Below are 15,690 nucleotides of genomic sequence, written 5' to 3' on the forward strand. Positions count from 1 at the left end.
CATTGTTCAAAACATAGTTCTCAGGGAGAAGTAAATTTTTAATCTCAAAACAAAGTTCATATTATTCCGTCATTTGTCTTTTGATGAACGAAAACATGTTCTATCATAGTAGCTCAAAATTGATCAGAAATTACTACTCTGCTTCGCTCTTTGCAGGTTTTTTTTTTTGGTTCTTCCTCCTTCTACCCCTATTTTTACAGTACTGTACCCTGCATCTCATAAACTTGTGCTTGGTCTCTGTGATAGTGTAATTATTGTTATTTGTTGATTTGTTGACCTCGTTGACCAGGGACTTCAACAATGGCCCGCTGTCCAATCATGTTTCGGCCTCTCCTTCTCCTCCTCCTCCTCCTCCTCCTCCTCCTCCTCCTCCTCCTCCTCTTCCTCTTTCTTGCCCTCCTCCTCTTCCTCTTCCTCGCCCTCCTCCTCCTCCTCCTCTTCCTCTTTCTTGCCCTCCTCCTCCTCTTCCTCGCCCTCCTCCTCCTCTTTCTTGCCCTCCTCCTCTTCCTCTTCCTCGCCCTCCTCCTCCTCTTACTCTTTCTTGCCCTCCTCCTCCTCTTCCTTGCCCTCCTCCTCCTCCTCCTCCTCCTCCTCCTCCTCTTTCTTGCCCTCCTCTTCCTCTTCCTCGCCCTCCTCCTCCTCTTACTCTTTCTTGCCCTCCTCCTCCTCTTCCTCGCCCTCCTCCTCCTCTTCCTTGCCCTCCTCCTCCTCCTCCTCCTCCTCCTCTTTCTTGCCCTCCTCCTCCTCTTCCTCGCCCTCCTCCTCCTCTTCCTCGCCTTCCTCCTCGTCGCCCACCTCGCATACGCACTCGTCCTCTCACATTGTTTCTTCTATCCATTTTCAGACTTTCTCCTTCCCACCTTCAACAACCTGTTTGCTCTCTGAACTGGCTTATATTGGTTGTGTCACATCATTTGAAACAGGTTAAATCAATTTTGAGTGGTTGTGTTCAATCAATGACACATGTTCTCTATTTGTATTTGATTGTTGCCACTTGTGTTTACCAGTATGGATGACATGTGCATTAGAGTGCAGAATGTGTTTTGAGAATGAGAATGTGTTTAGCGTTTTGCTGAAGAGTCTAAGTGAGATCTGCAAATTGTGTTTTACCATGTGAAATGGTTTAAGGTATTGACAACAGACTGCACAATTAGCTAAATAAGTTCAGGCAACTGAGAACTTTGTTCAGCCAATGGGTTTTAGTGTTTTAGCAATTGAGAAAAACTGTAACAGTATTGACTCCTGAAATTACTACATAGTATTTGCAAGATGGAATAATTGTTAATATGTGTACATTTAATAATAGCCAGCATCTATGTGGTATGTTACCTGAGATTGAGAAAAAAAGATAATGTAGCTTTAACACATGAGAAGTATTGAGAGAGAGATGCCATGAGGGACATGAGTCTAGTCTCAAGAGAGAAAGCAGACAGGTTACATTCTACATTTATCCTTGACCATGTGACTTAAACCAAATCTGAGATATTCAAACTGACCATTCAGCAGACAACAGGCTTCCCCCACTGTACAAGAGGGGTGACAATTGGTAGGTCTCAGCCATCATCTCATAGCATTCCTTCTTTTTCTTTTTTTCTTCATCTTACGTTCTGAACTTTCTTGAATTTTAATTGAGCACATTCTTAAGTGGTATTATTAAAAAAGTTAAATAGTAATTCTTACCATTGAAAATTGTGTTGCAACTCTTGCTTCCACAGGTGCAGTAGGCTGGGGCTGGGGCAGGGGCATGGGATGAGGCTGGGGGTCAGGCTGACTCTGCTCCATGGCCTTCTTTGCTGTTTCAGCAGCATGAGGTTCTTCCACCACCCTTTGTGCTGGTCCAGTAGAGGCTTAAGACGACCCAAAAAAAAAAAAAAAAAAACCTTAATACATAATTCAGAAAGAAACATCTTCATTAAATATACTAATGATACTAATAAAAAACACGCATTTCAGCACACCTCCAAGCAAGGTTGTTTGGCCACGAGACAGCATCTGACATTTCTCTATCTGTAAGCATTATAACAAATATAATGCATAATACAAGTGAGTCCCTTAACAGAGCATAAAAAACTTCATTAAATTCATATATTTATTCATTAATTCATTAATTTCTAGGACACAAGTCATATTTATCTTATATATAATGTTACAACTGGTATCTCTATTTAGAGGAGAAAGATACAAGACAGGAACATTTCTTAAAATACCTGCAACATTACATAAATGTCTATAAACAATTATTACACACTCTGGTTTGCACTGCTGAAAGCCATAACATAACACAACCATCACATTACATCGTTCAAATGAATGGGACCAGGTAAATGTTTGTTTTGAAGCCTGATGTGTTGTTCTCTTATGCAAATACACTAAACCAAGATACTAATAATGGTCGATTATGATTATTTTTTATTTTTATACATCTATAATGCAAAGGTAACAAACACTCACCAATTGATAAATCTCGTACCACTTTTTATGTCGAACTACGCGACAATGACCCTTGTCATAGGTCACGAACTTGAGTAATTAAGCTTTTTTACCTCTGACATGCCCCCTCAGGATGATGTCATTCCTTCGGCACGGTTCGGCAACTTGATTCACACCTGACTAGAAGCGCTGACCCCTCCACCTAGCGGTGAGAAGCGGAAACGTGCCGTCGAAATCCCCCTGCTCTCTGATTGGTCAAATGTCACGAATGTCAAGATAATGTTATAAATTGCGCTTTTTGATTGGCTGGAAATGTTAAGGCGCTTCGACGCGATTGGTCCAAATGTCATAGCACTTCGATGCGATTGGCTGCGCAGTTCGACATTGCTCAACATTTCTGAAATTATGTCGGACTATCCTTCGTCAGCTAGCGTCGCAGTCTCCCCTGGAGGCGTGGGTTCGAATCCCACTTCTGACAGACCTATCCTTTGGCTGCAGACAGAGACTTCAGTCATCTGCTACGTTGGGCCAGCAGGGCGTTAACTTTGACAAAACAACGCATTAGGCAAATGCTAGTATTAATTGGGCAGGCGTTGAAGACAAGGATGAGTTTTTAGACACTTTTTGAAAAGGGTTAAAGCCTCCGCTGCTCGAATTGAGATAGGCAGGCCGATCCACCAGCTGGGAACAGTCCAGGAAAAGGTCCTTGAGAGTGATTTTGTGCCTCTTTGGGATGGCACCACGAGGCATCGTTCACTTGCAGAAAGCAAGCGTAGGTCTGCATCAGCGACTTTAGGTATATTGCTGCAGAGCCAGTGGTTATCTTGTACGCAAACATCAGTACCTTGAATCTGATGCGAACAGCTATTGGTAGCCAGTGCAAAATTATGAAGAGAGGTGTGACGTGGGCTTTCTTTGGCTCGTTGAAGACCACTCTCGCTGCTGCATCCTGGATCAGTTGCAGAGGCTTGATAGTACGTGCCGGAAGACCCGCCAAGGGAGCATAGCAGTAGTCCAGTCTGGAGAAAACAAAGAGCTTGGACAAGGAGTTGTGTGGCCTGCTCTGATCGGAAGGGTCTAATCTTCCGAACGTTGTACAAGGCAAATCTTCAGGACCGGGCCAGTGCAGCAATATGGCCTTTGAAACTTCACAAAACCTCAGGAGGATGTGGCCACGTGTTACATGAATATGAGAGGGACGCTATTACTGCCTTCATGTAGCATTAGTCAGCATGCATGCAGAATTTTGACTTCATTGTAAATAAAAGTGTTTTAAATTAATGTGTTTTGTTATTATTACTTATTTAGTAGCTGTTGTATTAATTTTTAATCTGATTACCCTTACGAAAAATAATCATGGTTTTATTATAGTAAAACTGTAGTAACCCATGGTTTTTTGGCGTATTGACTGCCATTTGTAAAACTACAGATTTACTACAAATACCATGGTTAAACTATGGTTAATATAGCAAAACCATGGTTAATTTGTGGTTACCATGGTTTAACTACAGTAACCATGGTTTTTTGGTTTTATTTGTAGTAAAACCATGGTTAATTTTCGTAAGGGTAAGCATGTTATTATTTGTAGTTGTATTCATATTTATTTTAAGCATGCAATTAGTTGTAGTTTTATTGATATTAAATCAAAAAATTTTTTTAAAGGTTACATTCAAGACACCTTCAAATCTGTCATATATAATTAAAAAGGATGCAAAAATAATCATTATTATGCTGAAAAATGTCTATGACAAATGACAAAGTGCAAATTAAATTTTTATAGGAATACGTTCTTTTGTTGCAGTGTACTGATGAAATGTTTACTAAACTACAAATAAAACAGCAATAATTCTCCTTTTTTGTACAATTATTCCAACATAACAGTTATGAATATTAAATTAAATTTAAAAGGGAAATAAAAGGAAAATAAATGTAGAAATCAAAAAGCATTTCTCAATTTGTTTTTATTTTATGCTAACAGAACAATAATGAATATTAAATTAAGTTTTAAAACAATAAATTTAAAAGGTAAATAAAACAGTAAATAAAGTTTTACAAAACAAATAAGTAAAAGTTAAATGGGATTAAAAAGCAGTAAATAAATTAAATAAAATAATGTTCAACACAAATATTAACAAAAGTGAACTATATTTAAACAACTATATACACACAACAATAAATAAAACTAGAAAAAAAAGTTTGTTGAGAAACTTTAAGTTGGCTTGAGAAAGCCTCACCAGAAAGTTTGAAGAAGTTTAAAGTTAGAAATTTATAGTTTAAAGTTAGAATGATAGATTAGTTGAAAGAAAGAAAGATATATTAGTTAGAACGAATGACAGATAGATTAGTTAGAAAGAATGATATAGATTAGTTCAAAAGAAAAAATGATAGATAGATTAGTTTGACAGAAAAAATGCATGCGACTAACATGTTTCTAGCATGATTAGCAAGTTACTAGCATGTTGTTAGCATGACTAGCATGTCACTACCATGTTTCTAGCATGTTTCTAGCATTATTAACACACTGCTAGCATGTTGCTAGCATGTTTCTAGCATGATTAGCAAGTTACTAGCATTTTGTTAGAATGACTAGCATGTTGCTAGCATGTTTCTAGCATGACTACCATGTTTCTAGCATTATTAGCATGTTAATAGCATGTTGTTAACATATTGTTATCATGACTAACATGTTGCTAGTATATTTCTAGCATGATTAGCATTTGACTAGCACGTTGCTAACATGTTTCTAGCATGATTAGCATGCGACTAGCATGTTGGTAGCATGATTTTAGAATGATTAGCATGTCACTAGCATTTCTCTAGCATGATTAGCATGTTGCTAACATGTTTCTAGCATGATTAGCATGTTGCTAGCATGTTTCTAGCATGATTAGCATGTTGCTAGCATGTTGTTCGCATTTTTCTAACATGACTAGCAAGTTGCTAGCATGTTTCTAACATGATTATCATGCGACTAGCTGTTGCTAGCATGTTTCTAACATGATTATCATGCGACTAGCATGTAGCTAACATGTTTCTAGCATTATCAGCATGTTGCTAACATGTTTCTAGCATGATTAGCATGTTGTTAGCATATCGTTAACATGTTTCTAACATGTTTCTAGAATGATTAGCATTTGTTACCATGTTGCTAGCATGTTTCTAGCATGATTAGCATGCGACTAGCATGTTGTTCGCATTTTTCTAACATGACTGCATGTTTCTAACATGATTATCATGCAACTAGCATGTAGCTAACATGTTTCTAGCATGATCAGCATGTTGTTAACATGTTTCTAGCATGATTAGCATGTTGTTAGCATATCGTTACCATGTTTCTAACATTATTAGCATGTCGCTAACATGTTTCTAGAATGATTAGCATTTGTAAGCATGTTGCTAGCATGTTTCTAGCATGATTAGCATGCGACTAGCATGTTGCTTACATGATTAGCTTGATTTTAGCATTTTGGTAGCATGTTTCTAGCATGATTATCATGCGACTAGCATGTTTCTAGCATGATTAGCATGTTGCTAGCATGCGACTAGCATGACTAGCATGCGACTAGCATGACTAGCATGTTGCTAGCATGATAAGCATGTTGTTAACATGTTTCTAGCATGACTAGCATGCGACTAACATGTTGCTAGCATGATTTTAGCATGCGACTAGCATTTTGCTAGCATGTTTCTATCATGCAACTAGCATGTTGCTAGCATTATTTTACCATTAATAGCATGATGCTAGCATGTTTCTAGCAAGATTAGCATGTTGCTAGCATGTTTCTAGCATGAATAGCATGTTGCTAGAATGTTGCTAGCATGTTTCTAGCATGATTAACATGTTGTTAGCATGTTGCTAGAATGTTTCTAGCATGACTAGCATGCAACTAGCATGTTGCTAGCATGATTTTAGCATGATTAGCATGTTGCTAGCATGTTTCTAGCAAGGGACTTACATGTTGCTAGCGTTATTTTAGCATTATTAGCATTATGTTAACATTTTTCTAGCATGATTAACATGCGACTAGCATGTTTCTAGCATGATTAACATGTTGCTAGCATGTTTCTAGCATGATTAGCATGTGACTAGCATGTTGCTAACATGTTGCTAGCATGATTACCATGTTGCTATCATGTCGCTAACATGTTTCTAACATGATTAACATGCAACTAGCATGTTGCTAGCATAATTTTACCATGATTAGCATTGTTGCTAACATATTCCTAGCATGATTAACATGTTTCTAGCATGACTAGCATGTTGTTAGCATTTTTCTAACATGATAAGCATGGGACTAGCATGTTGCTAGCATGATTTTACCATGATTAGCATGTTGTTAGCATGTTTCTAGCTTGATTAGCATGTCACTAGCATGTTGCTAGCATGATTAGCATGTTGCTAGAATGTTGATAGCATGTTTCTAGCATGATTAGCATGCGACTAGCATGTTGCTAGCATGATTTTACCATGATTAGCATTGTTGCTAGCATATTTCTAGCATGATTAGCATGTTGCTAGCATGTTGCTATCATGTTTCTAGGATGATTAGCATGTTGCTAGCAAGACTAGCATGCGACTAGCATGTTGCTAGCATTTTTCTAACATGATTAGCATATTGGTAGCATGTCACTAGCATGTTTCTAGCATGAGACTAGCATGTGTGTTAACATGATTAGCATGTTGCTAGGATGTTTCTATCATGACTAGCATGCGACTAGCATGTTGCTAGCATGATTTTAGCATTATTAGCATGTTTCTAGCATGTTTCTAGCATGTTTCTAGCATGACTAGCATGCGAATAGCATGTTTCTAGCATGATTTACCATAGTTTACCACGATTTACCATAGTTTACCATGATTTACCATAGTTTGCCATGATTTACTATAGTATACCACGATTTACCATGTTCAAGTATGATTTACTGATTCTAGTATGATTTATCATAGTTTACCATGATTTACCATAGTTTACCATGATTTACCACGATTTACCATAGTTTACTATGATTTACTATAGTATACCATGATTTACCATGTTCAAGTATGATTTACTGATTCTAGCATGATTTAGCATAGTTTACCATGATTTACCACGATTTACCATAATTTACCATGATTTACTATAGTATGCCACGATTTACCATGTTCAAGTATGATTTATTGATTCTAGCATGATTTACCATAGTTTACCATGATTTACCATAGTTTACCATGATTTACTATAGTATACCACGATTTACCATGTTCAAGTATGATTTACCTATTTCTAGCCTGATTTAGCATTGTTTACCACGATTTACCACGATTTGATCACAAGTGCAGTATGGAGTACCTCAAGGCTCAGTACTAGGGCCGCTACTCTTCACGCTTTATATGTTACCCTTGGGAGATATCATCAGGAAACATGGTGTTAGCTTTCACTGTTATGCTGATGATACGCAGCTCTATATTTCCTCGCAGCCTGGTGAAACACACTAATTTGAATAACTAATGAAATGCAAAGTCGATATAAAAAATTGGATGACTAGTAATTTCTTACTGCTAAATTCAGAAATAACAGAGTTGTTAATCATATGGCCTAAAAACTCTGCTTGTAATAACCTAGAACACTGTCTAAGACTTGATGGTTGCTCTGTCAATTCTTCGTCATCAGTTAGGAACCTAGGTGTGCTACTTGATCGCAATCTTTCCTTAGAAAGCCACGTCTCTAGCATTTGTAAAACTGCATTTTTCCATCTCAAAAATATATCTAAATTACGGCCTATGCTCTCAATGTCAAATGCAGAAATGTTAATCCATGCATTTATGACTTCAAGGTTAGACTATTGTAATGCTTTATTGGGTGGTTGTTCTGCACGCTTAGTAAACAAACTACATCTAGTCCAAAATGCAGCAGCAAGAGTTCTTACTAGAACCAGGAAATATGACCATATTAGCCCGGTCCTGTCCACACTGCACTGGCTCCCTATCAAACATCGTATAGATTTTAAAATATTGCTTATTACTTATAAAACCCTGAATGGTTTAGCACCTCAGTATTTGAATGAGCTCCTTTTACATTATACTCCTCTATGTCCGCTACGTTCTCAAAACTCAGGCAATTTGATAATACCTAGAATATCAAAATCAACTGCGGGCGGCAGATCCTTTTCCTATTTGGCACCTAAACTCTGGAATAACCTACCTAACATTGTTCGGGAGGCAGACACACTCTTGCAGTTTAAATCTAGATTAAAGACCCATCTCTTTAACCTGGCATACACATAACATACTAATATGCTTTTAATATCCAAATCCGTTAAAGGATTTTTAGGCTGCATTAATTAGGTAAACCGGAACCGGAAACACTTCACATAACACCGTACTTTCTACATCATTAGAAGAATGGCATCTACGCTAATATTTGTCTGTTTCTCTCTTGTTCCAAGGTCACCGTGGCCACGAGATCCAGTCAGTGTCCAGATCAGAGGGTCACTGCAGTCACCCGGATCCAGTACGTATCCAGACCAGATGGTGGATCAGCACCTAGAAAGGACCTCTACTGCCCTGAAAGACAGCGGAGACCAGGACAACTAGAGCCCCAGATACAGATCCCCTGTAAAGACCTTGTCTCAGAGGAGCACCAGGACAAGACCACAGGAAACAGATGATTCTTCTGCACAATCTGACTTTGCTGCAGCCTGGAATTGAACTACTGGTTTTCGTCTGGTCAGAGGAGAACTGACCCCCCAACTGAGCCTGGTTTCTCCCAAGGTTTTTTTCTCCATTCTGTCACCGATGGAGTTTCGGTTCCTTGCCGCTGTCGCCTCTGGCTTGCTTAGTTGGGGTCACTTCATCTACAGCGATATCATTGACTTGATTGCAAATAAAAACAGACACTATTTCAACTGAACAGAGATGACATAACTGAATTCAATGATGAACTGCCTTTAACTATCATTTTGCATTATTGAGACACTGTTTTCCAAATTAATGTTGTTCAGTGCTTTGACGCAATGTATTTTGTTTAAAGCACTATATAAATAAAGGTGATTTACTGTAGTTTACCATGATTTACTATAGTATACCACAATTTGCCATGTTCAAGTATAATTTACTGATTCTCAATCACCTTTATTTATATAGTGCTTTAAACAAAATACATTGCGTCAAAGCACTGAACAACATTCATTTGTAAAACAGTGTCTCAATAATGCAAAATGATAGTTAAAGGCAGTTCATCATTGAATTCAGTTATGTCATCTCTGTTCAGTTGAAATAGTGTCTGTTTTTATTTGCAATCAAGTCAATGATATCGCTGTAGATGAAGTGACCCCAACTAAGCAAGCCAGAGGCGACAGCGGCAAGGAACCGAAACTCCATCGGTGACAGAATGGAGAAAAAAACCTTGGGAGAAACCAGGCTCAGTTGGGGGGTCAGTTCTCCTCTGACCAGACGAAAACCAGTAGTTCAATTCCAGGCTGCAGCAAAGTCAGATTGTGCAGAAGAATCATCTGTTTCCTGTGGTCTTTTCCTGGTGGTCCTCTGAGACAAGGTCTTTACAGGGGATCTGTATCTGGGGCTCTAGTTGTCCTGGTCTCCGCTGTCTTTCAGGGCAGTAGAGGTCCTTTCTAGGTGCTGATCCACCATCTGGTCTGGATACGTACTGGATCCAGGCGACTGCAGTGACCCTCTGATCTGGACACAGACTGGATCTGGTGGCCACAGTGACCTCAGAACAAGAGAGAAACAGACAAATATTAGCGTAGATGCCATTCTTCTAATGATGTAGAAAGTATGGTGTTATGTGAAGTGTTTCCGGTTCCGGTTTACCTAATTAATGCAGCCTAAAAATCCTTTAACGGATTTGGATATTAAAAGCATATTAGTATGTTATGTGTATGCCAGGTTAAAGAGATGGGTCTTTAATCTAGATTTAAACTGCAAGAGTGTGTCTGCCTCCCAAACAATGTTAGGTAGGTTATTCCAGAGTTTAGGTGCCAAATAGGAAAAGGATCTGCCGCCCGCAGTTGATTTTGATATTCTAGGTATTATCAAATTGCCTGAGTTTTGAGAACGTAGCGGACGTAGAGGAGTATAATGTAAAAGGAGCTCATTCAAATACTGAGGTGCTAAACCATTCAGGGCTTTAGAAGTAATAAGCAATATTTTAAAATCTATACGATGTTTGATAGGGAGCCAGTGCAGTGTGGACAGGACCGGGCTAATATGGTCATACTTCCTGCTTCTAGTAAGAACTCTTGCTGCTGCATTTTGGACTAGCTGTAGTTTGTTTACCAAGCGTGCAGAACAACCACCCAATAAACCATTATAATAGTCTAACCTTGAAGTCATAAATGCATGGATTAACATTTCTGCATTTGACATTGAAAGCATAGGCCGTAATTTAGATATATTTTTGAGATGGAAAAATGCAGTTTTGAAAATGCTAGAAACGTGGCTTTCTAAGGAAAGATTGCGATCAAGTAGCACACCTAGGTTCCTAACTGATGATGAAGAATTGACAGAGCAACCATCAAGTCTTAGACATTGTTCTAGGTTATTACAAGCAGAGTTTTTAGGCCATATGATTAACACCTCTGTTTTTTCTGAATTTAGCAGTAAGAAATTACTCGTCATCCAATTTTTTATATTGACTATGCATTCCATTACTTTTTCAAATTGGTGTGTTTCACCGGGCTGCGAGGAAATATAAAGCTCAGTAACATCAGCATAACAGTGAAAGCTAACACCATGTTTCCTGATGATATCTCCCAAGGGTAATATATAAAGCGTGAAGAGGCCCTAGTACTGAGCCTTGAGGTACTCCACACAGCACTTGTGATCGATGTGATATATCTTCATTCACTGCTACAAACTGATGGCGGTCATATAAGTACGATTTAAACCATGCTAATGCACTTCCACTGATGCCAACAAAGTGTTCAAGTCTATGCAAAAGAATGCTGTGGTCAATTGTGTCAAACGCAGCACTAAGATCCAATAAAACTAACAGAGAGATACACCCACGATCAGATGATAAGAGCAGATAATTTGTAACTCTAAGGAGAGCATTCTCAGTACTATGATACGGTCTAAATCCTGACTGGAAATCCTCACATATACCATTTTTCTCTAAGAAGCAATATAATTGTGAGGATACCACCTTTTCTAGTATCTTGGACAGAAAAGGGAGATTCGAGATTGGTCTATAATTAACAAGTTCTCTGGGGTCAAGTTGTGTTTTTTTTATGACAGGCTTAATAACAGCCAGTTTGAAGGTTTTGGGGACATATCCTAATGACAATGAGGAATTAATAATAGTCAGAAGAGGACCTATGACTTCTGGAAGCACCTCTTTTAGGAGCTTAGATGGTATAGGGTCTAGCATACATGTTGTTGGTTTAGATGATTTAACAAGTTTATACAATTCTTCCTCTCCTATAGTAGAGAATGAGTGGAACTGTTCCTCAGGGGGTCTATAGTGCACTGTCTGATGTGATACTGTAGCTGACGGCTGAATGGTTGCAATTTTATCTCTAATAGTATCGATTTTAGAAGTAAAGTAGCTCATAAAGTCATTACTGTTGTGGTGTTGGGAAATGTCAACACTTGTTGAGGTTTTATTTTTCGTTAATTTAGCCACTGTATTGAATAAATACCTGGGGTTATGTTTGTTTTCTTCTAGAAGAGAAGAAAAGTAATCAGATCTAGCAGTTTTTAATGCTTTTCTATAGGATATGCTACTTTCCCGCCAAGCAATACGAAATACCTCTAGTTTTGTTTTCCTCCAGCTGCGCTCCATTTTTCGGGCTGCTCTCTTTAGGGTGCGAGTATGCTCATTATAACATGGTGTCAAACTGTTTTCCTTAACCTTCCTTAAGCGTAAAGGAGCAACTGTATTTAAAGTGCTAGAAAAGAGAGAGTCCATAGTTTCTGTTACATCATCAAGTTGTTCTGAGGTTTTGGATATGCTAAGGAATTTGGATACATCAGGAAGATAACTTAAAAAGCAGTCTTTTGTGGTAGAAGTGATGGTTCTTCGATACTTGTAACAAGAAGTAGAATTTACAATTTTGGCTATATGAAGTTTACACAGAACTAAATAATGATCTGAGATATCATCACATGGCTGAATAATTTCAACACTATCAACATCAATTCCATGTGACAGTATTAAATCTAGAGTATGATTTCGACAATGAGTAGGTCCTGAAACATGTTGTCTAACACCAATAGAGTTCAGAATGTCTATAAATGCTGATCCCAATGCATCTTTTTCATTATCGACATGGATATTAAAATCACCAACTATTAAAACTTAATCTGCAGCCATAACTAACTCCGATGTAAAATCACCAAACTCTTTAATAAAGTCTGTATGGTGCCCTGGTGGCCTGTATACAGTAGCCTGTACAAACATAACAGGGGATTTATCATTTACATTTGTTTCTCTGGATAATGTTATATGAAGCACCATTACTTCAAACGAGTTATACTTGAGTGCCATATTTCTAGACAGAAGAGTGGCGCCACCCCAGGAGGGATGAAGACCATCTCTTTTAAACAGGTCAGGTCTGCCCCAAAAGCTCGTCCAATTGTCTATGAAACCTATGTTATTCTGTGGGCACTACTTAGACATCCAGCCATTGAGTGATGACAATCTGCTATGCATCTCATCACCACGGTAAGCAGGGAGGGGACCAGAGCATATTACAGTGTCTGACATCGTGCTTGCAAGTTCACACACCTCTTTAAAGTTATTTTTAGTGATCTCCAACTGGCGAAGTCGAACATCATTAGCGCCGGCATGAATAACAATCTTACTGTATTTACGTTTAGCATTAGCCAGCACTTTTAAATTTGCCAAGATGTCAGGCGCTCTGGCTCCTGGTAAACATTTGACTATGGTGGCTGGTGTCTCTATATTCACGTTCCGTACTATAGAATCACTAATAACTAGAGCACTTTCATCAGGTTTCTCAGTGGGTGAATCACTGAGTGGGGAGAACATGTTTTGATCGGAACAGAAGAGCGGTGTTTTGACCCACGACTACGCTGCCTCACTGTCACCCAGTTGCCCTGCTGCAGGGGCTCTGTTGCCGGAACCGGACAATGTACAGGAGTCCCTGAGCTAGACGCATCCAAACCCGTATCTAGAGCCCTAACATTCTTACTGTCCTCAATAAAATTTTGGATGCGTGTCTCTAATTCTGAAATCTTCTCTGTCAGCCTAACTATTTCCCTGCATTTATCACATAGAGATAGATAAACTGTACATGTGGCAAGAGGTGCAAATAACGATAGTAGGCGAAGCCATTACTCACCGTGCTTGATGAAATATTCTTACTGCGGTTGTTTGATGAACTTGTGAAAAACTGCAGCGTGAGAGAGGAGAGGAGAGGAGAAAAGAAAACGCTAATGACAAGCTAACGAGTGCTAACGCTTTGCAGGTGTAGGTCTTCCTGCAAGTGTTTGCCTTGTAGGGTCTCTTGGGCATGGTTTGTGGATTGGCAGCTGGTTGTGAATTGGTGCTCTGTACAACTGTTGGCTGTAACAGTGGCATCCTATGGACCGCTGACAGTCTTTGAACCATTTGCACACCCTGGAACACTGGCACACCCTGAAACATCGGCAAAAATATGGTTTTCTGGTATTAAAAATATTTTTATAAGTTTAATAATTCGTATAGAATGGAATGTGAAATGTGTCTTCAATAGAATACTTTATAGATTATGCAATTACTTACAGAGACAGTAGTGCTTCGTATAGAGGCACTAGACACTGCTGCGCTGGGCTGGTCTTCAACCTGAGAAGGTCTCCTGGCCACACTAAGATTTGGCTTTGCTGCAGCAATGTGAGAGCCAGTAAATCTTGGTTTGGTAAACCTAAAATGTGAGAAGATAGAATGTGTTATAATAGCAAGAATTACTATTTATATTAATATTACTATTTTAAGTAAATGCAGGTTTTTAAAAACATTTCCTTCTGAATGGAAGTGTCATCCATAAGATGAATGATTTATTAGCAGTACTGACTCTTGAAATTACTACAAAGTATTTGCATGATGGAATAATTGTTAATATATGTACAGTTAATAATAGCCAGCGTCTATGTGGAATGTTACCTGAGATTGAGAAAGAAAAATAATGTCGCTTTAACACATGCCATGAGGTAAGTGACTATCAACCCAGGCAGAGCTCAGTTAGCGAGGAAGAGGACAATCCAAGAGTAAAGCCCTGAGATGAAAGATAGAAAGCAGACAGGTTGCATTCTACATTTATCCTTGACCATGTGACTTAAACCAAATCTGAGATATTCAAACCGACCAATCAGCACACAACAGGATCCCCCACTGTACAAGAGGGATGACAATTAGTAGGTCTCAGCCAGCATCTCATAGCATTCTTGCGTTTTCTTCTTTTCTTCTTCTTACGTTTTGAAATTCGTTGAATTTTAATTGAGCTCATACTTAAGTGGTATTATCAGGGCCGGCTCTGGGTTATTTGGTGCCCAAGGTGAGAGAACCCCCCGGAAAAAACAACTTCACAGTTATTCCATAATTATTCATTTTTTATTTCAAATGTTCACACAACAACTCTTTAAAAGCAACAACCTGAAGGATACAGTAGAAAACAATAGATAAGCATTAAGATCTCACCTCAAGGACAAGCAGTTATAGTGTTTTCATTTTAGGTTTGGCAAAGTTAGAAAATATTGTGGGCTATTTACACAAAGAGTGGGTATACGGCGTATACCTGCGTATCACGTAGACTACTCCACTGCTGTAACACAGCATGTTGTTGCTGTTAGCTCATAGCCTACCGCAAAAAGTTCCTTTGGTAAATTGATATATTAATAATAATAATAATAATAATAATAATAATAATGCATTTTATTTACTGTTAAGGTGTAAAAAGTTGTTGGTCATCCTCGTCTTTATCTCCTCCGTGTAGGCTGTGAGCTTGATGATATAGTCTACATAAGTAACCTCTGCTTTGGGCCCGTTTTTCTTCCTCCTCCTTCCTTCGTTTTCGGAAAGCCGATCCCGATGGCTTGGGTGTTCTTTTCATCATAAGAGATTATATATATATGATCATTTATAGCCTACAACTGCCAAGGGGGGGGGGGGGGGGGGGCTGCTTTTACCCCATCATTTAAAGTTCTAAAACCAGCCGCAGATGTTTTCGCGCCTGTCAGAGTGACTCAGTCATTTTTTAGGATTGTAAATCTAGTAAAAGAAATGGACAAATACAAGCAGTGTGTGGACAGTGCACAGT

This window comes from Carassius gibelio, chromosome A4 (assembly GCF_023724105.1).
Source record: "Carassius gibelio isolate Cgi1373 ecotype wild population from Czech Republic chromosome A4, carGib1.2-hapl.c, whole genome shotgun sequence".
Classification (NCBI taxonomy): domain Eukaryota; kingdom Metazoa; phylum Chordata; class Actinopteri; order Cypriniformes; family Cyprinidae; genus Carassius; species Carassius gibelio.